The sequence below is a fragment of the Onychomys torridus genome, chromosome 9 (assembly GCF_903995425.1).
Source record: "Onychomys torridus chromosome 9, mOncTor1.1, whole genome shotgun sequence".
Lineage (NCBI taxonomy): Eukaryota > Metazoa > Chordata > Mammalia > Rodentia > Cricetidae > Onychomys > Onychomys torridus.
This window is the reverse complement of record NC_050451.1, coordinates 2533859-2561368: the sequence shown is the minus strand read 5'-3', so window position 1 is coordinate 2561368 and position 27510 is coordinate 2533859. Positions and strand designations below refer to the sequence as shown.

General features: G+C 42.4%; 1 protein-coding gene across 2 annotated transcripts in view; it reads left to right on the top strand.

The window, feature by feature from the left end:
• Positions 1 to 27510, top strand: part of Cacna2d3 (calcium voltage-gated channel auxiliary subunit alpha2delta 3) — an 844799-nt gene that overhangs the window by 799981 nt on the left and 17308 nt on the right. The gene's annotated exons all lie outside the window — the stretch shown is intronic.

The window sequence follows — 27510 nt, the reverse complement described above, 5'->3', positions numbered from 1 at the left end:
GGGCCGTGGTTGGCACACGCCTTTAATCCCAGCACCCAGGAGGCAGAGGCAGGTGGATCTCTGTGAGTTCGAGGCCAGCCTGGGCTACAGAGTGAGTTCCAGGAAAGGCGCAAAGCTACACAGAGAAACCCTGTCTCGAAAACAAACAAACAAAAATAGTACAGACACTCGATGTGTCAGCCTGTCCTTTGGCCTTGTCACTGTTGATGGATGACCCTTGATGAATATAAGTTTTCTTTTGCTTATATTTTAATGTAGTATGTTTTGTCCTTTTCTGTTTTAGGCACTGTGTGCTGCTCTCAAGGAAGTCTTTGCCTTTCCTAATAGAGCAATGCTGGCATTTTCATTCTGAACGCAGAGAGTGCTGTTTGTATTTAGAACTTAACCCCTTGCAGCTTGTATGTGCCACACAGCACAAATGGAGCTCCTACTTCACCCTTTTTCATATATAAGTATAAACCTGTCCTTAGTCTTCCGTGTGTGGTTGGTGGGGCATGCCTATACTACAGGGCCCATGTAAATGTCTGAGGTCAACTTTCTGGAGTGGGTTTTCTCCTTCTACCTTTACATGGATTCTGGGGACCAACCTACGCTGGCAGGCTTAGGAACCTGGATCTTTACCCACTGGACCATCTCGTCAGCCCGTCATTCCTTGACCTGCACTTTTGTGTATGTTTGTGCATGTGTAGGGTATGTGTGGGGCTGGGGATTGAACTTAGAACTTCACACCTCTTTAGGCAGCCATTCTATTAACTCATGCTTTCTATGGAATAGTCTTTGATTCCCTATCCTTTTGTAATGATGCATATAGCCACCAATCTGCAGAACTGTGTTTGATCTTGTGTGTTCCCAGGATAGCTTTGTGATCTGACTTGATACTTAGCAAAGGATAAATCCCTTCCTTAGTCTTCCTCCAAGTTTTCTTGGGTATTCTAGTTCTTTATCCTTTTATCCTAACTTTAGGATTTGCTTGTTAATTGCTATGAATTCTAGGGTTTTCATGAAAATTACTGTAAGCCACAGTCAGCTTGAAGATAATAACTAGTTTTAGGATACCTGAACTTCTTATTCATAAACTAAACATACCTTTTTATTTATATGTCTTTTCCCATGCCCCTTAAAGCAGGTATAAAGTATTTCAGTTTTTCTTGTTTTCATAAGTAGAACACATCTACAACTATGTTTCTACTGTATGTTAGTAGTATTATACATTATACTGAGGAAAATAGTGATAGATTATGGTAATACTAGTTTCTGTTTCTGAATATTTTATAACCAATAGATTGTTCTATGTGCTTTAGGTCTAATCATTCTTATGTGGCTTCCATGGACTCTCTGTATAGATAATAATATCATTTATGACAAGTCTGTCTTATGTCTGACCTCCATACTTAATTATTGTTTATGATTTGTGGCACTAGACACTATTGACTAGATGTTTCTATTAATCATGTTTAATAATGCCATGTTAAATATCATATTTGTTAGATTTTTTATTATAGGATGTAAATAATGTGAAAATTTTCACATTAGCCATTTTTCCAATACCACGTTTTAGTTATTTTTAAAGGAATGGTATGTGTGAACATTCCCTGCAATAAAGAATCATTCTAGAATATTCTGATATTCCTCACTGAATGCCATAATGTCTTTGAGGAACAGAAAAGTTTCTAAAGTTCAAATTCATGTGACTTAAAAATTCTTTGCTAGTTTCATACATGTGTGTAATGCATTCTGGTAACATTCATCTCCTTGCTCTCTCTTCTTCACCTTCCACCCACTCAGCAGCCCTTGTCCTTGAACATGGTAAATATTTGTGTGTGTATGTGTCTATAGTGCAGGAACATTTGTGTAGCCATTGTTACCATTCCTGCTTAGAATTTCTATTCATTTTTCATAGTTAGATATTTGCTAGATTAAGGAAAACATCAAGAGTTTCTGTTGCTATCATTGTTGTTTGATACCTGGATGGATGCTGAATTTTATTTATGTTTTTGTTTGTTTTTTTGCTTGTTTTTTTTTGAGACAGGGTTTCTCTGTGTAGCCCTGGCTGTCCTGGGACTCACTCTGTAGACCAGACTGGCTTCGAACTCACAGAGATGCACATGCCTCTGCCTCCTGAGTGCTGGGATTAAAGGCATGAGCCACTACTACCTGGCACTGAATTTTATTTAAAAATTTTATACCATTGAAGTAATTTATTCCTATGTTGTTCTGCTTTCTTATTTCATTTTTTATTATGAAATGTGCATATTTCAAAATTAAAATGTGTATTGCAGGCAAACAAGCATGTGTATAATCATGTGTTCATATGACATTTTGCCTGATGATACCCACCTTATGCTATAATGGACCCCTGAGATTATACTGCCTGGTGACACCATAGCTATATATTAGTTTGCTTGTACTTGATGATACTTAGTGACAACATCACCAAATGACACACCTCTTACACAGCTTTCCAGCCTTTAAGAAACACGTGGTTCTGTGTATGAATGTGGGTGTCCTGTACCTGTCATAGTATAGAAACTTTATTTATAGTGAAAATCAAATTTGCTTTCTCCAGATAAAAATGCCATTACCATCTACTACAAAAAAATAAAAAGCAAAACAGATTGCTAAAGTTATTCATTTGACTTATTTGGTGAACTTTGTGATCAAAAGTGAAAGTGGCTAGACTTTTTGTCCCTCTATTACCATTTGCTGTTAAGTTGCTTGCCACAAAATTAAACAGGGCATTTTCCCGTTTTCTACTATATGGGACATTTCCTATGAGATCAAATGCATGTTTCTCTTGAATTTCATAAGAATTCACAAAACTTCCAGTGGTGGATGGGATATGTGGGGTGAGCATTTACAATTAATTAGTTCACTTCTTTTGTGGATAGATCTCTCTGGCTTTTCTATTCCTCTTTCTTTTGTGAATTTTTCATTTTATCATTTTTACAGTTAGCATGCAAAATCATGGGTTTTGTTATGTCATTTTCATACAGACATATCATTTTCTTTTCAGCCTTTTTATTTTTTAATTGATTAAGTGTTTATAATTCTTTTGATATTGTGTATTTCATCTCGTTTTCAAGTTTGTTGAACTCATTTATAATGGTGTTTGATTTAAAATGCTAACGTATTTGCTGCCTTTGTCTCTTTCCTTTTCCTTTCTTTTTAAAATGTTATCTGGTCTATTTAAAATGATGCATATGTATGGGGTACCATGCGATGTTTTGATATACACTGTATAGCTGTTCAAATTAAGGTGAACGTGTCTCCTTGGGTATTTATTGTTTCATTGTGTTAAAAATATTCAAAGTTCTCTCTTCTGGCTTTTTTAAAATGTGCAGTACACTGTCCCCTTGTAACTTGTGAGTTTTAAATTCTTTTTCTCCCTCCTCCTTTTTTTCCTGCCTCTTCCTTCATCTGTTAGCTCAGCCTGTCTTCTTGCCTCTCTCCCTCCCCCTCTCCCTCTTCCCCTCTTCAGGCTGCCAGTGGTATGCTTGTTTTGAGTTTACTGTTTGTAATCTTGGAATATCTAGTTTTTAGTGTTCAGCTCTTCTGTATGCTTTCTGTATTTGTCTCTCCATCCCAGTACATTTTTATCAATTTAATGACGAGGTTTTCAAAATTAGCTATAAAGATTTTCTAATGTGAAGTCATTTATATCTGTATGTATTTAAATGGTGGTTGAAATTTCTTAGCAAATGGGTTTTGAGGCTCTTTTTGCTTATTATTGACATCTAATTAAATGGTATTGTAGTCCACATAACATGCTTTCTGGTATATGTGCAAAGTTGGTTTACTCTGTAGTATTTGTTAATGTGTTTTGAAAGCAAGCTGCATTTTCCAAATAGCTTTGTAGAGAGATCAGTATTTATCCATTGGATGAAATGTGATCAATATATTTAAAACTTTACTCACTTTTTCTTTTGTGTATATGAGTTTCTGTTATAGATGTCATGTAATCTTCCCAGTATTAGGGCTTTTTCAGTTCCTTCATATCATTCAGTTCATTTTACAATCTAGATTTTGAAGTGATGTTACCACAAAAATCCCTGTTTGGGTCAGTATGGCCTCCTAACCAGTCATTGTTTTCCCTCCGCTATGTAAGAGCCATCTTGATATATAAAGCACCTCAGACCTTGGCATCTACTTCATTTGCTTACCACGTAGGTAAAGCTGCTCATTTTGTGAGTGGTGTTTAAATGTGTAATAACCCAATCCCTTCTTTTCCAATCTTATAGTTATTCTGTCTTACGCTGGGATTTTGCTCTGTTACTAGGATACAGCTGAAGTTGGTTTTCAGTGCCTCTGTCATCTGCCAGATTGATCCTTGAAGATGTGTGTGTGTATGTGTGTGTGTGTGTGTGTGTGTGTGTGTGTGTGTGTGTGTGTTTCCTGACAAATCCAGGTCTACCCTGGTCATCATTTTAGGTGCTTTTCTTTCCCAGGCCCTGACTTTATTTCCTGACTTTTTAGATTTCTGAATTTTCTGGACTCATTTTTTTTTCTCCTTGTGGGTACACAGGTATATCCTCTATCTTTTCAGTGGCTACTCTTGCCCTGTGGACACGCTCCCATTAGTTAGAGCCCCTTGCTCATAAACAAACAAAAACAAAAATGTATGAGACTTCAATCAGGCTTACCTCCTAGCTCATGTGTTCCGTTCCCGCATTCTATGTTGTCAACCCTGTAACGATTCCATGTGTTTGGGTATTTAGGAATGGTGTAGGAGTGACCCACTCTGCCATGCTATGTTTGAAGCCCCTCCTGGGATGTAGCGTGTACACTGTCATGAAGACCCCGATCACAGACTCTTAAATAGGAACATTCTCTCCTCCTCCCGTGTCTCCGCCTGTGCCTTTGTAAGTAGTTTGACCTGTCCCCCTTGGAGATGGTTTCCACAGAGCTCCTTCTCTAATGGGCTCTCAGGTTTCATTGAGGTGATTCTCAACATCAATTTATTCCTTTTTGCTTATTGACTTTATCTTGTGTGATATTTTTTTAAATTCACTTCCTTTTGGTCTGCTACTTAGAATGTCCATTTAGCTCTTATTATGAATGACTTTCTAGAAGATTAATTTATTTCTCTTAAAAGTAAATCTCTTCCATACAGCCTTTGTTAGGGTCTCTGTACTAAACAATGATATTTCAAGAGTGTTCTAGTAGCGCATGTTGGAGAGCTACTGATCATGTCTATTGCTGTGACTGTTTTCTTTGCTCGTAGATTCTTTACTTGTGTATTCTGTTACATTTTTTTTTTAACTCTGAACTTGTCTCATATATTAATTATTATTCTTTGGCACTAGCACAGGGCTCAAGTTTCTATGGTAGCTGTGCCTTTGGACTTCTCTCATGTGTCTTATTAGTATTGACTGCCTGGGAATAATCGTTATGTAAGTCCTCATAGTTAAGTGTTTCATCACCATATAATTATGGTAAATATTTTCCCTAAGCGGAATTCATTTTCAGCTGCAAGTTTGATTTCTCATGGGCACTGCTGTTCTTCCTGCTCAGCGCCTCAGAGCGGGTCAGATTAGTGGCTCCTCATACTTAGCTGTAACTGTGTAACTTGGCTTTCCTTCCTCCCATAAGCACCCTTGTAGTTAAACATGTTTTATTTTCCAGTTTTATCCCATATGTCTGAGTGTTTATGGCAGGATGACTTTCACGTTTCCTCAGTCTTTCATGTCATAGATTATTCTTCTGACTGGGGACATTCTAGGGTCACTGCAAGAAAGTGGTGAGTCTATGTAGGGGGCCTTGGAAGTACAAAGTTCAGAGTGTGATCCCTGCCTTATTAATTTCTTTGTGATGATGAGCAATTAATAGTAATAACAGTAATATCAGTAAGCATATCATGGACTCACTGAAAGAATCAAGTGAGAAAAATTGTGTTATGGATTTAGCACAATGCTTAGGACAAACTAGTACCCAGTAAATGGCCTCATTTCATGCATGTATAGTGTTCTAGAATACTAGTATGTGTGTTCCCTGCCCAAAAATGTTATTCTGACTGTGATAATGTTAATAGATGGTGTCCTTTAAGAGGTGATTGGGGCCTGAGGGCTCTGCACTGCCCTCATGAATGAAATTAATGCCCCACGTTGGGCGCCATATATTGGTGAAATTAATGCCCGTACAAAAGAAGCTTGAGGAAGTCTGTTTGAGTCTTCCTCTATGCTTTTGAAACTTCCCCATCTTTGAAGCAGAGGGTCAGCCCTCTCTACAAGGTCAATCTGTTGGCAATGATCTGCAGCCACGATGTGAATGAATACTTTTGTTTTTCCTAAGTTACTTATTAAGGTATTTTGTTAAGTGCCACAAATGGCTGAGGTGTATTGTGCCTACAGTCACTAAGTTTGAATCCTAAGAAACATTCTGGAGAAATATAAATATTCCTGTCCATAGTCTACCATCACTGTCTCCATAGAAACAGAAACTACATGTCTAATTTTAATAGGTCATGCACATCTTAGTTGTTGACAAACCATGGCTTTGTGCTTTAGGGAAGTATATACCGTCAATTTTGTGATGAAGAATCTTACAGACCAAAAGTCACATACCCCCAAGTATCAAGACTACAAACTCCAAGAGGTCACCCTTATGCCTTGGAAGTCATGCATTATGATTCTTATGTCCATTGTACCTGAAAAAACATAAGAAAATCCAAGGAGGGAGACTGCCAAAGAAAGCAGTATTGTTTTTCTTACCAACTCAAAACTAGAAACCAAAGGTACAGTTTGATTACAATTACCTAAAGGTCTCAAAACTAAGAAATGCTCACCAGGCACTTTGGCATACATGGAAGATCACGGCATTCTCCCTTGTTCCAGAAATTAGGCTGGTGCTTTGGAGAACACACAGGTGGACACACATTTGGCATGGACACAAATGAGGCTCATGACTGACTCTATTTACAGTGTCATGGCTGCTTGGTTTCAGATCCTGAAGCCCTGCTGAGCTGGAGGAGGACAGAGATGAGGCAGTTCACAGGAGACTGTTGACAAAGGTCTTCCCAAGTTTGCTGGTCTAAGTGAAGATGCTGTTGTAGGCTTCGGGGGTTTTCCCTTTCAACATTTCATTAAGAACACAATGTACAACTCAGTTGCATACTACAGAGACAAAGCATTAAACACTCAGGAATATGGATGAAAGGGCTCTGTGTTCTTCCTTCATTCTTTGAGTAAGCTTTTGATTGAAACATGGCCCATTGAGAAATATGTCCAAATCCTAAGATTTAAATTTTCCACATGAACCCATCCATACAGCTAATGCTGAGGCTAAGACTCGGAGAGCAGCACCAGCTCCCCAGTAGCACCCTCAGTGTGTCCCTGTTTGGCACAATGTCTACCTCCCATATGATCACCACTGTCTGGATTTCTGTCTTCACAGATTGTTTTTGTACCTGTAACCTGTAAGGTGATGGTGGCATTAATAAGATATGGAGCTTCATGTATTAGTGGTTCTGAAGTTTGTTCCTAATGAATTGGTGCTGCCAAAGAGAAAGAAAACTGTAGGAAGAAAATTAAAGCTGGCCGTGACTTCCGTAAATGTTGTTTGGCTGTCCATTACATCCCCCACACTGGACTATGTGTGAGAAGCAATGATGAAGGGCATCTATGATTCCTGTCCTTGTGGCCTTTGTGGACCAGCCACCAGGCAGTTTGGGTGCAAGTGGTCAGAGAAGAAGTAGCCCCTGGCAGCACGGAAGTGAAGAAGAGGGTGGAGGGAGTCACTACCTACTAAAAGAGCAGGTTGGGGGAGGGACGAACGTGGCAGAGTGGAGGGGCAGTGGAAGGTGTTCAACCAAGTTCAACTCCAGTGAAGCTGCATACAGCTGGGAGTGAGGAGAGATGAGAGGAGCTGGGGCTGGGGGGGGACTAACTGCGCTGTCCTTTGGATCTTCTCAAAGGACACTAGTCCTTGGGGGACTTGAGATGCCTCCCTGACATCAGTGTGGAACAGAAGAAAGGTTTGAGGGATGAGAAGAAAGTGATCAGGTTCTCAGTGATGGCTGAGACAGCAGAAACCCCAGTGACAATAGTGGACTCTTGAAAAAGAACCCACCATCCAGAAGGCTGTTACCATAAGACGTACATACCAATAAAACACAACATTCATGTGCTTTTTCTCCGTGTGTGTGTGTGTGTGTGTGTGTGTGTGTGTGTGTGTGTGTAGCGATGTTTCACATGCGTTCACATGCATGTGTGTCTCCATGGGTTTATGAGGTCAGAGGTTAGCATAGTCTTTCTCAGATGCTTCTCTGATCCAGTGTTTTAGTTAGGCAGGTCTCTCACTAAATCAGGAACTATCTAGTAGGCTAGACTAGCTGGCCAAAGGAGCTTTGGGTCTATGTGTCTCCACCTCCCTTATGCTGGAATTACAATTAGACAGCCACATCTGGCTATTTAAAAAGAAATAGGTACTAGGGATTTGAACTCAGCTCCCCGTGCTTCAGGGGCAGGCACTTTCTTAACTGAACCATCATCTCCTCAGTGACCCCCTGCCCTTCCTTTTATGGCTAGAAATCAACAGGTTTCCAAGTAGCTAGCTGGATGAAAAGTCACCCCATGGCTGTTATTTCTAACCCTTAAATCACAAACCTTTGTAATGGAACAGTGGTATAACACTTCTGCATCATAATGGCAGACTCAGAGACTTGAGGGACATGGTGCTTTTGAGCAGTGGTTCTCAACCTGTGGGTCAAGATCCCTTTGGCAAACCTCTACCTCCAAGAATATTTATATTATGATTCATGACAGTATCAAAATTACAGTTATAAAATAGCAACAGAGATAACTTCGTGTGTGGGGGGGGGGGGTCACCACAGCATAAGGAACTGTATTAAAGGGTCACAGCATCAGGAAGGGTGAGAACTCCTGGTGCTGAGGACCTGAGTTCTTTTATTCCTCTCTGCAGATCCCTTTCCATCATTTCTAGCCCCAATGTATAAAATGCAATTTATTACAGTATGTATATTATCTCTATAGAATGTTTATAAAGATATTATTTATCCCTCCATGTGAGCAATACATTCCTGGAATGTAGGATGTTAAGGAGGAAAGTCATGTTACTTAATTTTTGTCACCCACCCTTTCCTTGTGGGCCCACAGATAGCTCAGTCTAGTGGTTGGCGCCATGGTCACAAAAAAGCAGTTCTCTATCTGTAATTAGCAGAGAAAATTGTCAACTTTTTATCTGAAATGAAATTTTTTTCACATAAAGTTATCAAGGATTATTACTAATTTTGATCAACTTCACAGGTAACTTCAGGTCAGGAGTAATTCCATTCAAAAATAACACAACTGTAGCATTTGGCCAGCAGTGAGCTGGAAACTGAGTTTGGTTAAAATTATAGGATTTCAGAAATTATGCACTAAGATCTTTTTCATAGAAAAACATCTCGCCTTCCGCAATGGGACATAGAAAACTGCGTCCATTACCAACCAGTCTCAAGGTAGCGATTACTGTCCTCCACAATCAATGGCCAGCCATAGAGCCACAGTCCCAAAGAACCCTGCACCTCCCATGGGAATAGGCAGGAGCCTCCTCTGCTTCTGCTGTGTCGTTAACAATCCCCCATCCATTAAAAGGGATCAGATGACCCTGGGCTTAAGATCTGTGCTAGAACCCAGGAAGCCATGTTAGTTGGCTGTAGCCATATGTACGTTTGGTTTCTTTCTTGGGGGGGGGGGTAATAGTTGCTCCTGACTCCATTTCTATGTCCATTTTTTAGCATCGCAAGATGGTCTAACATGGAAAATCTATCCAGGGATGACTCATTTTCTCTAAATAGAAAGCTTCAAATTGGCGACTCCAAAAGTAGACATTTATCTGTCTTTAACACAGACAGATATATAGTATAGCCAGAGACAGTATGCAACATTTTAAAAAAGGATTTATAAAAATATAGGGTTCATTAAGAATGCAGGAGCCTAAAAGAAAATATAAATTTACATAAGAATGTCATTAGGGTTGGTGGTTTGGATGCTGCAACCAATGATTTTCGTCATTCAATATCCCACTGATTATTAAATTAATCTGTTAGTCAAACAGCAATCGAAAACAACTCAGCTCATATTTTCTGGGCATTTGTGACTGTCAACAAGTTTACAGAAGTGAATGGCTATGGGGAGTGTTAAGTTTTATGATTTTTCCAGAACATTTCTTTACCTCTTGATAACCTTCCCCCCTTGGCTAAGGAAGTGAGCTGATCCACAGAGGTTTCCTTGGAAGAAGAATCGGCTGTAAAGTGCAATACCTGGAGGCTGCTGAAAGTAATTAATCAAAAATAAAACTTTAAGTATGTGTCACATTTTGAAGGCGAGAGCCTCCAATGCCTTGTTATATTTCAACACTGGTAAGCTACCACTTCCTAAGGTAAAATGGGTTTCTTTCTTCTTGTTTTTTAGCATGTGATTTTCCTTTTGGTAACATCACTCATCGCTTTTCATAAAAATTCCACTGCCATCAGTTTCACTTCGGGATCTGAGCACAGATTTGCTCATCTTCCAGCAAGCTCCCCAAGCCTTGGCTCCGCTCTCTTCTCTCAACACTCCTCCCCACGCGCCTTTCATGTAGCCCTGCACTGAAGGAGAGTAATTGGTCCCGAAGCTGTGTTGACATGTTCCGTGGGCTACAGTTCAGAGGACCGTAGTTCAGAGATGCTGTGTTCTTAGGGAGGACTCCAATTTCCTGTTGAGATCGCAAACTGGGTGGGCAATTTACCCTGGGTGTTCAGACTTTCCCCAGCAGAGTCTGCAGGTGGTCCTTCCGGGCTGCCTTCTGCGAAGCACCTGTAAAATGGACACATTGCAAAATGTGAGCAGGACACTTGCCTTGGAATCAGTACCAAGAGGGTGCAGGCTGGGCCACCACACCTAACAGCACATAGACCTGAACCAGTGAACTAGTTATTTTAAACGTTCTGAGTTTGCTCACCTACACATGGGCAATGCTAGGTCTGGTTTGTTTGTTTAAGATGGGGCGGGGGGAAGCTTGCTTAGTTGGTAAACCACTTGCTCTGTAAGTACAAGAAACTGAGTTCTATCCCAAGAACCCACATTAAAAAGGTGGGGTCTCTCTCAACTGGTAAACACCAGTTCAAGAAGAGCCCTGTCTCAGGGAAGTTAGACAACATTCCCAAGGATGACACCCAGTGCTGTCCTCCTGTCTCCACACACATGTGCATCTACACACACAGAGCCTCCACAACACACTTAAAAAAATGTAGTCCTCATACTCAACACAGTGCTTAGCAAAGAGCAAAGGTTTTGTAAATTGGAGGGTGTTTTTTGTTTTTTCTTTTCCTTTTTTTGAAGAGCACAGTTTACCTTCTCTGTGTTGACAAGGATACAGAAAAGCCCCAGGACCCCAGGCAGGCTCCTCTTCCAGATCTCTCAGACTGGAGGTCAGATTCGGTTTCTGTCAGGAAGAGCAGACAGTGGGGACTTTGACCAGTGGTCCCTCACCAGATAAAGTAGCTCTTGGGTTTTTGTCCTTTTCTGGATTACTTGACAGCTCTTTAGAAAAATTTGGAATTCTGAACTTGAAACTACACATAGCCAATAATGTTCAAATACTTCATTAACCAAATTAGATACAGACTTTGCCAGTAGGAGAATACTGGTGTCATGAATAATGTAATTTGTAGGTGTTAAAATGTAACAGTTTTTAACCACTTAATTTGGAAGCCTACACTAATTGGTTGAAATATTTTGTATCTTTTGCTCTGAAGAGCCTTGCCAAATATCTGTCCCCAATTTTGTTTAAAATTAGCAACTGCATGTGATTTGTTTTCCCATCACGTAGCCAGTGGCCTTCTCACATGGGCCAACCTTAATTTTCAAATAAATCAGCTCTCTACCCTCCAGGGACAGTGACACCAGTGGCCACCCAGCACTAACAGTGGGCTGCATTCTCGACTTTTGTCACCACCAGGACAAAATACCTGGCCCAAAGCAGCTCAGGGAAAGAACAGTTGATTTTGACTCCCGATTTTGACTCCTGGTGTGGAGGGGAAAGTGGGGGGCGGGGGAGCTGGTCAAGCTGCATCTACAACTAGGAAGCAGGGAGAGATAGGTGTTGGTGCTCAGTGGGTCTTCTCCTTTTTGTAGGCTGGTATTCCAGCTCATGGGATGGTGCTGCCTACAGGTAGCGTAGGTCCTCCTCGCTGAATGAACTTACTTGAAAAACTTCTCATAGTCACATCAGAGATCTAGCCTCTAAACATTTCTAGGTTCTGCTTTTCTTTACTTTCTTTTTTGGTTTGTTTGTTTGTTTGTTTTTGTTTATTTGTTTTCTAGAAAGGGTTTCTCCTTGTGGTTTTGGTGCCTGTCCTGGATCTCACTCTGTAGACCAGGCTGTCCTTGAACTCACAGAGATCCGACTGGCTCTGCCTCCCGAGTGCTGGGATTAAAGGCGTGCGCCACCACCGCCTGGCAGATTCTGCTTTTCATTTGACAGTATTAGGCATCATAGGGCCCTTGCATCTGTCTCCCCACATAGTGGATTTTTTGTGACTTGGAATCGATGATCCCAAGGATATCTGCCTTTGAATTTCCCACGACTGCACACAAGTAGCGACAGAAGAGTGGCAGACAGCCCCACCCCCACCCACCCTGCTCCATCCCTCCCACAGTGTCTTCTTATTCATCCCTCTTCTGAATCTCAGAAATTAGGTAGTAGTAACTTCTAGATCCTAAAAACGGTGTCATTCTATCACACAAGATTAAAAGCACAGCTCTATAAAATCCAACCCTTTTCCACCAATTTGCCATATATCAAGGCTCTGCCATTTTATAAAAGCCTGCTTTCCTTTTTACTACAGGAGTGGAGCCAAGCTGGAATAAGTCAATGCTTGCTTTTACAATGAGCGGCCTAATTAGAGCTGTAGGTTTGTGGTTGCTAAAAGTGCCTTGGCTTTAAACATTCACAAAGGAGAAGAGAGGTAAATGCTTGTCTCGGGAGATTTGATGTTGAAAATATCACCATAAGAAGGAGATATGTGGTCCAAAAGTATGATAAATCTACACTAAATCCTAGACACGTGAGTGGATCTCACCTGCAATCGCAGAATTTGGGAGGGAGAAGCATGAGAGTTGTTGTGAGTTCAAAGCCTAGCCTAGGCTGCATAGTGAGTTTTAGGCCAGCCTAGGATACAATGTGAGACCCTGGCTCAAAAAACAAAACAAAACAACCAAGAATAAATAAATAAAATCTAAAAACCAAACCACTCTGATGGACTTTTTCCCAGTCACAGTTCAACGCTACTCTTTCCTGGGACAGAAACATCACTGATTCCTGTCTCCCGTGCTCCAAGGATAGAAGAGCACCCTAAATTCCAGGTGATTACAACTTGGAGAAACCGGATAGTGTGGACGTTGTTATGTAGGTGCTGCTATCTTGGCTTGCTCTTTGATAAGCTATGTTTGGAGAGGATTTAATACAGGAAATGTTGGAAATTACTGTTTTCTTTCCTGAGTCCACCGTGCAAAATAAAAGGGGTTCATATCTGTAATGATGGGGCAGGTCTCTACCTGATAGGAATTAGTCTTGTGAACAGTTTCCCATTTGTACATTTCTTAACGTGTGGGAAAGTGGGGTGGGAACATATGTACACTTGGCCAGGCTTACAACATAGGGAGGCTTTCCTCTTCCATGCCGGAGGCTAGGAGACCAGCAGAGCCAGGGAATATTTTTAGAATGTTTATTTGCATGTGGGATGGAGGGCACAGAGCTGTCTCCACACAACTGAGGTTTGCAAGTTGCTTTTCTGCGGTGCATTGTCTGCATCCGGGTGGTGGTGTGTGCCGTGACCCCCGCCTTGCTCCCTCAAAGAGCTGTCTGTGTTGCCTCCCTGCTCTGCCCAGTACTGCACCTGAAGCAGCTTAGTGAGTCGCCAGAACCCTAGAGATGTGTGTTTATTACCTCTCCAGCTTGCCCCCATTTGTTTAACTTGGAAAGGGTTGATATATTCCTATGGGTATTAAGACCCATCTGATGTGTTAAAGGAACTCAGAGGATCAAAGCTGCTTCCAATGCAGCACACTGAATAGAGAAGCAATTTCTAGGCACAAACCACTTTTACAAGGGACATTCTGTATACTCAGAAGGGAATTCATTTTTTAAAAAAATGTTTTGAGACAGAGTCCTGAAGTAGCTAAGGCTGGCCTTAAACTCAGAATCCTCTTGCCTCAGCCTCGCAAATGTGGGGGTCTTAAGTACATACCACCATGTCCTACAGGAATTCACCGATGCTGTAGTTTTCAACCCTGTAGGCAGCCTCCAAACCCACCTTCTGACAGCCAAGGTTGGATGATGGCATCAGCTCCTAGACGTGTGTTGTGCCTAGGAAGATGTAATTCAGGTACCTTACCAAGCACATTGCCCCCTCACTGGTAATAAAGTGCCCTGGGAAGGAACGTGGGTGGGGAGATACCAGAAGGAGGGGGATTAGAGAGAAGAATAGCCACAGAAAGAAGGAAGCAAGGCATATAAAATTGTTAGAAAACAAAGTATGTGTCTCCTTAGAGGTTCCATTTGGGAAGCAAATCAGCCCCGTGATCTTGATCAGTTCAGGAGCTCTAAGCCTCTGTGAATTTTGAGAGGTGGACTTTCCAGATGCCTATCTTTTTTTTTTTTCCCCTAAGAGGATTACATCCATCTTGTTTATTTTCCTTCCATTACTTCTTTTTTATTATTTTAACAATAATTTCCTATATGTATATTATATTTTATTATTTCTCCTCTTCCCTCTCCACACAGACTCCTCCCACGTCACCCCTACTCAATCTCAAATTCATGATGGTTTTTAGTCATTGTTCTCCCTCCCTCCCCCTTTCTCTCGCTCTCTCCCTCTCTCTCTCGCTCTCTATCTCTCTCTCTCTCACTCTCTCTCTCTCTCTCTCTCACTCTCTCTCTCTCTCTCTATCTCTCTCGCTCTCTCTCTATCTCTCTCCCTCTTCATCTCTCCCCCCTCTCCCTCCCTCCCTCTCTCTCCTGCTGTGTCCATGTAGTGCTGCTTATATGTGTATGTATTAATGACTGACTTTAGAGATGCCATAACTTAGCAGGAAGCTCATCCTTCGAGAAGACTGATTCTCCTACTCTCAGTAGCCAGGGGTTGCCTGCAGCTCTTCCTATTGCCCTACTTTATCTATCTTTTACCATGGAAAGAGCTGAGGCTCACCGCAGTGAGGTACCCTGCCCCATGCTGCAAAGCTCAGGAAGGTGAAAGGGTTTGCTCTGTTGTCTCTGAAGATGGGTAAAAAATCCCAGGGGCCATCCATCTCTTCAGTCATGTCTTTATTGTCATCATTTCCTCACTGGTGACCCATGGGAGGCAGTGGCTTCCTCCCCCCTCCATTCTGGTGCACTTGCCTATAAAACTCAAATGCTAAGATGTTTGCAGGTTTTATGTGGCTATGACAGGATATAATTATATAAGAGGCTTCATCTAACCTTGAATGTAGTGGGTGTTCCATAGCTGGGAGGTCGTCTAGATTCACTATAGAAAGGACACATGTGGATGCCTGTACCTCCAGCACCAAGATCTGTTCATTGAGATAAGAATTCCCAAAAGGTTAACCTTTGGAAGTATGAGCGCTGGGGGATGGTGGGGTTGGTGTGTGATCCTAGTGGTTGAGATACCTGTTATTTTGTCTGCTATTCAAAAACAAGTGTCTGGGTCAACAACAAATGGGAGTTCAGATTCCTAAGAGCCGAATGGAACTTTATGAAAGTTGCTTAAGGATAGAGGAGGTTCACAGAAGGATATGGAATTCCCTGCAACCCTGAGGGAGGAGTCCCAGCATTGACCCCCAAGTCCAGGCCACACTTGTCATGCTGGAATCATTCTTTATGTCACCATGGCTTTGACACAGCTGGTCATTTTAAAGTAGCTGTTGGACTTGCTGGACAGACCCAAAATAGGATTCACCAACAAGGTTAACTTGGGAGCAGAGAATCAGGAAGGCATCTGTACTGTGGCCCTCCAGCAGGCCTTCATGTCGGATCCTGATGTGGCTCCTCCTTGCTCTTTGCCGTGCATGCTATGTTGAACTGAATCAGGTGATGTTAAACTTCCCACTACCCCTAAAATGTCAGATTTTTCCTTATTCTGGGGATTTGGGGATTATTCTAGAGAGACCCTTAGTGGATCTGCTCGGATGGTGCTCTGAAAGTTGTTCTCTGAAGAGACTCCTCTGCCTCCCCAGCCCTCTCATGGCTGTCTCTCCTCTCCTCCTCCTCTCCTCTCCTCTCCTCTCCTCCCTTCCCTTCCCCCACCTCTTTCTCTCTTAATGAAGGTCTTCCCCAGGCTCTAAAACAGTGGTTCTCAACCTTCCCAGTGCTGAGACACTTTAATACAATTCTTCATGCTGTGGTGACCCCCAACCATAAACTTATTTCATTGCTACTTCATAATTGTATTCTTGCTACTGTTATGAATTGTAAAGTAAATATCTGATATGTGGGATGTCTGATATGTGACCCACAGAGGCTGAGAACCACTGCTCTAAAACGAAGCCACCCCTTCCCTTTGAGGGTCCATCATGTTTGGCCCTGAATATGGTATTGCTTCTATCTCGTGCTCTCCTTCCCACCTTCTGGTCCGATCTTGACCTTCAGGTGCTTTCATCCCCATAAACCCCATTGAAGGGAGTTTTCCATCTGCATCCTTTCTGGATGCTCACTGCTGTTCTTCTGACTGTCCACCCTAAAGATACCCGAGACCCGCTCTGCTGCTTAAGTTGTTGCTCTTGCACGGTCGGTCTTTTCCTTTTCCTACGGCAGGTCCCTTTCTTCTCCTCATCTTTGCTCGGACTTTCTTGGCTGTTACATGAATGCTCCCCCCACCCCCACTCCCACCCATGCTCCCTCAGTGCCTCTGCTCCTTTCCTGCTCTCCTAGCTGGTTTTATTTGTCTGTGCCTACTCTCATAGTGCCTTATTTACATATATACAAATACTAACGTTAGGATCTGCATGGGAACATGTGATTATCTTTCTGAGTTTGGTGCACCCCACTGTTTGCATTGCACACACACGGGAAAGGAAAACAAAGTAAAGAACATGTGCGACATTACCACTCAGAGGAAAAAGGCAGGTGGGTCCATACTCAGGTTCCACCTCCACATAGCCTGGGTTTGAAGCCTGGTACCACTTACTGCTTCAGTAGCTTTGGACAAACATCTCCTTTCCCATGCACACCATGGGGGTAGAGTGCACGCTGCTGTCTTTCTAACCCCGTTTTGTATGCAAACTGGCTGTGATGGTAGTGAGCCCACCCCCAGCACATCTCTTACAAGTCCAGGGAACATAAATCCAGCATGAATGCACAGATTGTCCAGATTGGTGCAAATCTCAATGATGAGAATAACATCAATTACAAATTACAAAAGAGGTACCACTGGCTTAGATGGCATGGCTAGTAGCTATCAGAGATATGGTGTGGGCTCAAATAGTCATGTTCCAGCTGTTGCAGGAAAACTTGGTGGTAGAGCCAGCAACTACTGATTACTGCTTGTTGATGAAAAAACACTCTTTGAAACAACTTGCCTTGGATAGGAAACTTTCCTGTGACGATCAGGGCCCTGCCTGCCTCATCTCACAATGAGTTTGTTTTAGGTCAGAGGTCTTCCCACAGCGGCAGTGTGGCAAAAGCACTCAGTGAGCAGTAACTGATGGGGTGGTGGTGGTGGTTGGTTATGGCCACACTAGTGATGGATATTTAGGTGGAGCATCTAGCAGGCCAGCTTTGAGGAGTAATAGATAATGGTTGCTGTCCTGTCCTTGCAAGATCTTCCGAAGTCATTTAGATTCCCTTCTGTAGATGAGCAGCCTCATCTATTAATCATACAGATAATAGCATTTTTTCTTTCTTTCTTTCTTTCTTTTTTCATGTGAAGGTTGAAAGGGAATTGCTCTTAAAAACACTTGGCACTAAATAAACACTCTATAAATGCTAGCGATTACTGTCATTATTTATAAGAAAAGACTCTAATAGTTCCAGGGAAAGTATTTAACGAATTCCTGACTCTTCTTAAGGGATTAAAAGAAAATTATTCATGTCATAATTAACATGATTTACTGACAATCCTAGGAGAAAAAAAATAAACTTTGAAAAGCTCGAATAATAGCCAAATTTTGGAAATACTTTTTTTTTCTCAGTCCTTTTACAATTCACTTTTTCTTTAATTGAAAGGGTGCTGGATTTCTCTGACTTTTTGTTTATGGGACTTTTTCTTCCTCCTCCTCCAGTATTTCAAACACATGAAAAGACTATTCCCTGCCACCTGCCTTGGGCTGACAGTGCCAAAGAACTTCCTACCCAAGTTGTTTTCAAGGTCTGGGTGAGCACCATCAATCCCAGCAGGTGACAGGCAGTGATGTCTGTTAGCTTTGTTCTGACTTTTTGTATGCTCTTCCCCGTCAGCCAGCCAAAAATACAGTACCATAATATACCCACTGTATGCATTTTGAAATAAATACCTGTAACAACAAAAACTACTGGTGCCATTTAATCCTGAAGCCTGACTGTGAAAATAGGGGCCCATTTCTCATACTGTAAAATGGAGCAGAGGAACCTTGTGCTAGTCTGGGTCTTAGACTGTTCCAGGTAGGCCTGTCAAAAGCCAGGCTTATGGTTTCTCCGACTCAGCTCCTTAAGACCAATGTTTTCCAGCCACAAAATGACCAACCAGGTGATGGCTTTCATGTGGAACTTAACAAGCAGGTTGCTTGATAGCCTTTCATTCGCAATGACAGAAAGTTCAACTCAAGCAAGCTAAGTAAAAGGAAACATTGAGATGTTGGCTTATTCTAGTTTTCCAGAGGTTAGGACCAAGACCCAGGTTTTCTCTAGGACAGTGATTCTCAACTGTCCTAATGCTGTGACCCTTTAATGCAGTTTCTCATGTTGTGGTGACCACCAACCATAAAATTATTTTTGTTGCTAACTGTAATTTCATTCATAACTGTAAATCTGCTACTGTTATATATGTAATGTAATATAAATATTTTTGAAGATAGAGGGTTACTGAAGGGGTCATGACCCATAGGTTGAGAACCACTGCTCTAGGTATTTCCAGCTCTGGGCACAGGATAGCTGCCAATAACTCTGATGCTTTCCTGTTGTACAGGCGGGCTGATGCTTTCCTGTTGTACAGGCGGGCTGATGCTTTCCTGTTGTACAGGCGGGCTGATGCTTTCCTGTTGTACAGGCGGGCTGATGCTTTCCTATTGTACAGGTGGGCAGCTAAGACATCTGTGTTTCTGTTTGAGTGAAATCATGAATGCCATGCCCAACTCTCAGCCCATTGTTTCTTCAGGAAGAGGAACGGTATCCATTTGCTAGTGCCCAGGTGACTTGCCTGGACATGTCAGGCTCACCACAACATGGGGACTGCCTGGAGGAAGGTGGATTCCTGAACAAAGAGGAGGATGTGTGTTCCCAAAGAGAGGAAGAAAGAGCAGAGTTCAAAGCAGAGCCTCTAAGAATGTCAGGCAGGCAGGAATCTGTTTATCAGAAGTCAGTTGGAATCAAAAGGCTTGGAGTCTGGGAGAATGGCAAGGCTAAGAAAGAGTCTGGACTACCCATGCCTGTTACATCTTGCACAGAATTCATTTCTTGGGAAACTTATGGTACTTTGACTATCTTCCTCCCCCTCCCCCGCCCCCGCCATTTTCCTTTGTTCACTGTTAGGAGGCATCTACCTTGTGCTGATCTATGGAGAGGATGTCAGTCAATGCTGTCAGAAATCCAGAAGACAAAATTATCTAAATTAAACTGAGTGTCTTCAAAAAGGAAGAGGGAGGAGAGAGGGAGTTCCTGGGTTTTTCCTGGAAGCATGCTGCTGAATCACTTCCCACTGTCACCCAGCTATAGAAGAAATCATGCACGGAGGGGAGCGGCATGGTGGCCAGGACACCCCTGGAGTTTGAAGTATTCCCTGTGACTGCCAGTCTGAGTGCTCCTAGCTTGTTTGTTTGAAGGCTTCCTTATGTGTGTGTCTGTGCCTCCTAACTCACACCCACAGTGCCTCTTGTCGATGATGCTCTTAGCTGTGCTTCCCCATGTGTGCCGTTGGATTACCAAAAGGGCACAATTTCTAAAATGCCCAAAACCTTAAGATTCAGGGCACCATTACAACCTAGGATGCCGGTATCTATTCCTCCACAGTTTCCTGTTTGGTGGTACAGGAGAAAACATTGCCATAAGCATTGGTGTGCACACCTATATGGAGTTGGCTGGGTTTATATTACTGATGCCTGTACCCAAGCCACAGCATAGGAGAATGGGGCCAGACTTACTGCTGTGGGCAGAGTTTTGCGGAGGCAGGGACAACTAGTGACAGAGAACTGACTTAGAGATAAATGAGAGGAGGAAGCTGCAAACCTCAGAGCCAGGAGCATTAGCTGGGAGCAGACCAGCAAGGCAAACTCACCATATCCTCACCCCACCCCACCCCCACCCCTGACAGACTTTCTAGCCCAAAGCTGCAAACCAACAGGGTGCCCAGCTCACAGGGAAGCACGTTAAACTTGAGAAACACAAGTCTAGACACAGGGGGCCAAGACAGCGTGTTGGGAGCCCTCAGTGTTCGGGTCCCTCCCTGGAGATGGTAATGTAATTGTCTTAGGTGTGGCCCAGGTATCAGTTGTGGCAAACAACTCAGAATGAAACTGTACACTATTCAAGTTCTACTTTGTATTTCAATCGCCTCCTAATGTTTCCTATGTAGATCAGGCCTTCTGGTGTGGTTTGGGGGGCAGGTATGGGACAGGGCATCTTGTAATTTCCAGGAAGACCAGGGTCCTGTTGCAGAGCCAGCCTAACTAGAGATGTGTGCCCAGTGGATCAAGATCAGTGCCAAATCCAAAGAGCTTCCATGTCTATGACTTCTGCTTTGCCCAACTTTTTTTTTTTTTTTTTTGCATTTGTGTGTGTATGGCATATAAATGATTGTTTGCATGTGTGTTACACATGTATATGATTGGTTACACATGTGTGTTCACATACATGTGTGTGTGTGATGTTTGTGGAATCCTTAAGTTATGTTGGGGATCTTCTTCAATCACTCTCTACTTTATTTACTGAGGCTGGGTCTTGGCTGGATCTGAAGCCCCTCACCCCCATTTCTAGTTCCTCTATCTAGCCAGCTTGCCTCTAAGATCCTGTTTCTGTCTCCCAAGTGCTAGGATTACAGGTGGTAAACATGCTGCCCAGCTTTACATGGGTTCTGGGGATCTGAACTCTGGTCTCCATGCTTGAACGGCAAGTACTTTATCTACTGAGCCATCTCCCAGGCCCCATTTTACCCAAAGAAAGAAAGGAAGACACTCTGTAGAGAGTTAAAGTCTACAGAGTAAAGACTTCAGCCAAAGCATTGAAGCTTTGAATCCGTGTAGTTTTTTGTTTGTTTGTTTGTTTGTTTGAGAGCACTGTTCTGTACCAGTTCTCTGGCTGTGTGATCCTGCTATCTCTGCCTCTTGCTATCCTACCTCTGAGTTCCTCTTCTTGTTTGCTGGGGTAAGCATAGTGGAAGCCTCAGAATCCATTTTGACATGTGATCAGCCCTCAGAAGATAGTGTGCATCTGCCACTCCAGTGAGAAGAGGCTGTCTGGAGAGTGTATCATCCTTCCCTTCCAGTTCCAGCTCCTCTACCATAGAGGGGAGAGGACTGGATTATTTCACATCCAGTAATGGACACATCAAATTGCTTCTCTCTTCCCAACTCCCTTTCCCATGGCGACCTCATTTATTCCACAAATTTTGACCCATCTCTGCTTCTTGGCCACCACTGTGTTTCTCTAGTGAAGTGTTTCCCTCCTCTGGTGTTTTGGCCCCAGGCAATCCCACCAGCCCCAGAACTCTACACTATGATGTCAGCTTGACTGGGGGCGCTAGCAGGATGGAGGTGTGCTTTATGAAATTCAGCCATGCACCCTGGGCCATAAATACACGCTGTACACATAAATGTACAGCTAACATTGTCCAGGCCCCTCCAGTGCACCATGTTAATAAGCAGACAGTAAGTCTTTAAAATATGGAAAAGCAGTTAATCTTTCCGCTCGCAAATCCGTCATAGGGGGTGGTTTTCCTTAGGGTCAGGGCAGCTATATGCAGGATGCCTGGGATTTAGGAACAAAATGGGGACATTTGCTATGGGGTTTCATGGCAATTGTATTGAGAACCTTTGTTTGTCCTTAAGCACTTGTATCCAGAGAGCCTTTGTGATCCCCCCTTCAAAGCAATCCATTCTCAATAGTTTGCTACCCATGGCAGTGGAGCCAGTGTGCGAGCTTGGCAGGATTGCGCCTCTGGTTTGATCAGCCTTCAATCTCGTTGCACCAGTAAATGACTCAGCCTCTCGCTTCCTTCCCTTTCTGTAAAGTAGGGATGTTGATTCATTTCTGCAGCTGCTGTAAGTGTCTGCTTGTCCTCTGAGTTCTACTTTTTTTCTTTTGTAAAATGAGAATGTCTGTACACCTTGCCCTTGGCAATGCATCTCACCTCATAAATGCTTTAAGAACACATACATACACTCTGCCTGTAAAGACATTCGGTGGTTCTGAGTAAGTCACCGTTGACAGTTATCATGCTTCAGTAATCATTCTTTATCCTTTCCCAAAAGATTGCCACACTTTCTGATCCGTGTTCATTTATTATGTTCTATCCTGGGTATTAGCTATAGAATTGGAGCTTAATAGATATGTGTCTTAGTCAGTGCCTACTTTATACACAAAAGTTAAGTATTTACTGAAAAAGTTATCTAAGAGGTCACAGAATAGTAACATGCACAGACCAATTGAGACACCCAGAACTACAGACCTTATTGGATTCAGTAGAAGGATCCACAAGTAGAAAGAGAAGGATGGGGACCTCTTCCTATCATCTGTAAGCTACAAAGTTCACATAATCTCTACTCTTTTGCATCTTCCCCTCCCTTGCCTTTGGATCACTTCCTCTCTCCCTGACTGATGGGATGGCAAGGAGAACCAGAGTTCAGAGTTGGGGAAGGAGGCATCATGCAGAAAGCCTCCAGAGCCAACTTCCACCTTTTTGGTTAGCGATGGATGCAAGGGCAAGGTGGCCTGCCTGTAACCTGCCAAGTAGTGATGCTGCTCACCTGCCAGGGTCAGGGAGAGAAGGGGCGTTATCTTTGGGTTGATTGACGGACAACACAGATCAACCCAGAAGCCATGGTGCTAGTGCCTTATGAATATTTAATATCTCACAAGCCTTCCAGTCTTCCCATCTGTCAGAGGGCACTTCCTATATTCATCCTTTATTTATTTTGTGGGGTTATTGCTCACTCACTGATTTGCTACAGTACCTGTGCTGGATTTTGTTCATCACCTTCCTTATTTTTGTTCTCTAGAGCAGAATGAAATATTCTTAAGTGTTCCTACTCCATGAAGAGTTTAACATAAGCTTCCCACTCATTATGTTTAAATGTTTTCTCAAGACAGTAAATAGAAATTCCCCCTGATCCTTCCTTGGTACCATGTAGGACACAGAAGGAACACACTGGTACCTCTCCACTAGTCCCTTCTTTGTGGACATTCGGGGGTCCCAGTTTTTTCCTTTCAAGAGACAACACTACCCAAGACCCTGTACGTGACATGTTTAGAGTTCGCCTAGGGGAACTTTTCTCAGGAGGTACCAAACACAGTGTCTAAATGATTTCCACTGTTATGTTTCATGCTGTTTTTAAAAGTTTGCTTTCCAGACATGGAGAGATGGCTCAGCAATTAAAAGTACTTGCTGCACTTCCAGAAGACCCAGGCTCAATTCCTAGTACCTACATAGTGGCTATTAACTGTCTATAATTCTTTTCCTAAGAGATCTGATACCATCTTTTGGCTCCATGGACACCATGTGTATAAATGGTACAAAGCCATATGTTCAGGCAAAACACTCAGACACATAAAATAAAAGTAATTTGAAAGTTCACTTTCCCAGCAGTTGTCTAGAACAATACACACATCTACAAATTTTCTCTACATTTGTATTTCTGCAGATTTTGTGTCACATAAAGAAAGATGAAATTCATTATCTTCACTACATTTAAACTTAGATTTCCCTGGCCTTTACTAATTTTACAACTCTCCCTACAGCATCCCCACATCTATCTGTTCTTCTCCATGTGTCTTGGGCTAGTTATTGGTGAAGGCAGATATCTTTCCTCTTTTTATAAAACCTATTTTTCCTTTGCCTCTGTATTGTCACCTCTGGCTCTGTGTAAAATCCTTTTGGGGTTTTGGTTGAGATTACTTTGAATAGAAAGGTTAATTTGGGCTGGGGTGACGTATTTAAAGCATCCATGCTCTTTTCCACAATAGTGCACCTCCCTCTGGTTTTCAGGTTGTCTTTTGATGTTCCGCGTGGTTCATCCTTTTCTTCATGAAGGCGCGTATTTTGCTGCGTTTATTCTGGGGCTTTCACAGTGATGATCAACATTATCAAGGGTCTTTGTTTCTGAAATGTTTTTCATTGGTTCTTGCCAATGTGAGGTTATAGCTTTGTATGCTGATGATATAATCAGTCAACTTGCTGAGTTCTTTTATTAGTTCCGGTGGCTGGTCAGTGGGTTCTTGTGGGTTTTCTAAGAACACAGCTCGATCTGGTCTGTGGGTCTTGTGGCAGCATTCACAGGGATAGGGGTCAATTCCCAAAGAGCATTTCAGTTTTTCTCATTACAGCTGGTCTGCTCATGTGTTTTATAGAGTGGCCGGATGTAGATGACGTGGGCTGGACTCCCCAAGGTATGTTTCCTCTATGTTCTCACATTGTTTGCAGGCGCATTCAGCATAGTCACTGAATATGTTCAACAGCCTCTGTATCCTTCACACTTCGGTGTTATCCCATGATTTCTGTGATCAGGAGTGCCAAAAATTGAGCTACCTTAAGAGTGCTTTAATCCACAGTCTGATTCTGCAGCTTGCCCTCACAGCTCTCCAGTCTTCTGTGTTTATTATTATAAGTTCAGTCATGAAGTCAACAAAAACTGGGAATCACTCTGTCTCAGACTGAACCCCAGAACCCAGAGACAGGGGAAGATGCAGACACTCAGATACAGCCCGGTTCCTATATAAGTGACACTTTGTTGCAGAGAATGGAGGGAACTGGAAAGAAGAGAAGGCAAGAAGGCAAGGTAAAGTGCTGAAGTCAATGGTCCTTGGAGGCAACTAATCCATTTGGGGTGGTAAAGAGTATAGTCAACTTAGAGCAGATTTGTACAAGAAAAAAGAGGAAGGGTATGAGGAGAGAGGGGTGGGAGTGGAGGGGAAGGCATGGGTATTATACTGTAGACAATAAGGACACTGCCACTAGCTGAAGGTACCCTAAGGAGAGCCGCTTCTGAAGTGGGGCTGGGAAGGCATACCTGTGGCTGAAGGTGGGAAGGGGGTTGATAGACACATGAGATGATTAATTCAAGGCTTTTCTGCCCCCTCTGCTCAAGAGTTACATCCTTGCAGCAGCCCAAGCTGTAGGCTGTGGAGAGGGGAATGGAAACTCAATCTCACATAGAAAGGGAGAGTGAGACAATGGAGAGGTCTAAGTCCACACTTTTCATTTTTCCAGCTTCTTGGTTTGAAAAGACAGTTCGATAATTTTAGCCTTTTTAATTTTTTCCAAACCAACCTATTTAAGACCATACAACATACATTTGAGCCCATCTCAAATTCTGGAGAGTAGATGAGATCTGTTGGCTTGTCTTTGCACCCTTTTAAAGTTCATTCTTGGCTGTCCTCTACCGTTGGAAAATAGAACTGATGCTTCTTGTTCGTACAAGTGTGTTGTTGTGACCTGTGTTTGGGAATCTTGTATTTAATGCAATAGAGACCCGAAGAGTTCCTACTCCATGTACCTGTTACCTCGTGCCCTCATCGATCACTCTTGCTATTTCTGTCCCCCTGTTCACTCTCATTGCATACAGAAGACCACATCCTGTTGGTGACTTACACGGTTTTCCAGTGGGAATGGCTTTATGCAATAGAAATTTTAGACTCAAAGTAGCAGATGTGTATATGTTTATTATCATGCTCTTTTGGAATGACCAGGCTTGTATTTCACATGCCTTTTCAGTTATTATTGTCAAAGTTTTAAACTTAAGTACTTAGTGACTCTATTTTTCTCTGGATTTAGATGTACTTTAGCACCCTTCTGGCCATTTACTAAAGCTTTCTTCATCCTGTCTACTGTGAAACTGGCTCAGTTCTCATCCGGTTTAGAATGATTTGGTCTAGAGCAGCAGTTCTCAACCTGTGGGTCTGGACCCCTTCAGGGTTGAACTACCCTGTCATAGGGGGTTGCATATCAGATATTCTGCATATCAGATATTTAATTGTGATTCATAACAGTAGCAAAATTACAGATATGAAGTAGCAAAACAAATAATTTTATGGTTGGGGGTCACCACACATGAGGTGTCACATGTATTAAAGTGTCACAGCATTAGGAATGCTCTAGAACATCTTTTTTAAAACCATTTTTTGTTTGTTTGTTTGTTTGTTTCTGAGACATGATTTCTCTGTATAGCCTTGGCTATCCTGGAACTGGCTCTATAGACCAGGCTGGCTTTGAACTCACAGAGATCTGCCTGCCTCTGCCTCTAGAATGATGGGATTAAAGGTGTGTACCACCACCTCCCAGCTTAAACATGTTTTTTTATTGTTTGAGAATTTCATACGTACATATCATATTCTCTCTCCTCTTTTAAAAACCCCCACTGAGTCCACATAGTGCTACCTATGTGTTTATGGAAGTAGCACCATCTAATGGAGTATGGATAGCTTCTCAGAGGACACATCCTTAAAGAAAACTGATGAGCCAGAGGCTATCAATTGCCATAGCTCCTCAGATGGGGTGGCACTTTATAAGCCCCTCCCCCAGCCATTCTGGAATTTGAGCAGGCTGGATTTGCACAGGACTTAAGTATGCAGTCACAGCTGCTTTGTAAGATAACAACTTGCCTTGAAGTCCTTGTCCACTTCACATTTTCACTCATTTGGGTGGGGTTTCCTCTTGTATCTACAGTCTTCTATACTCCATAACATTTCCTCCTTAAATTTCTTTTTTTTCTTTTTGAACAAATTGACTGCATGATTATGACCTTATGTGACTCATTCTAATTCAAAGGATGAGTCTTCAGTCCAATTTGTGTAATTTTTCCTTGTTGATAATAATTTTATCTGTCCTATTATTTTGGCACTATACCACATTGTAGTTTGGTAAAAACAAATGGGTATTTGTGGTAGTGAAGAAATCTGGTGACAGTTCTATGCTGTTTTGAGTTCCTTCTCAACAAGATGATTCCTTTCACATATGCCAAATATTACAAGTGAGGGGAGAGACAAACGGTCAGACGTGGAGCAATCAGGATTTCATAGAATTTTCGGCACAAGTCTTAATTCTTAGCTTCTAGTGTCAGTTTTCAATATTGCCTGTCTGCTTTCCATTGGCAGAACATGGGTATGGGTATGCATACAACGTCCTTTTGATGC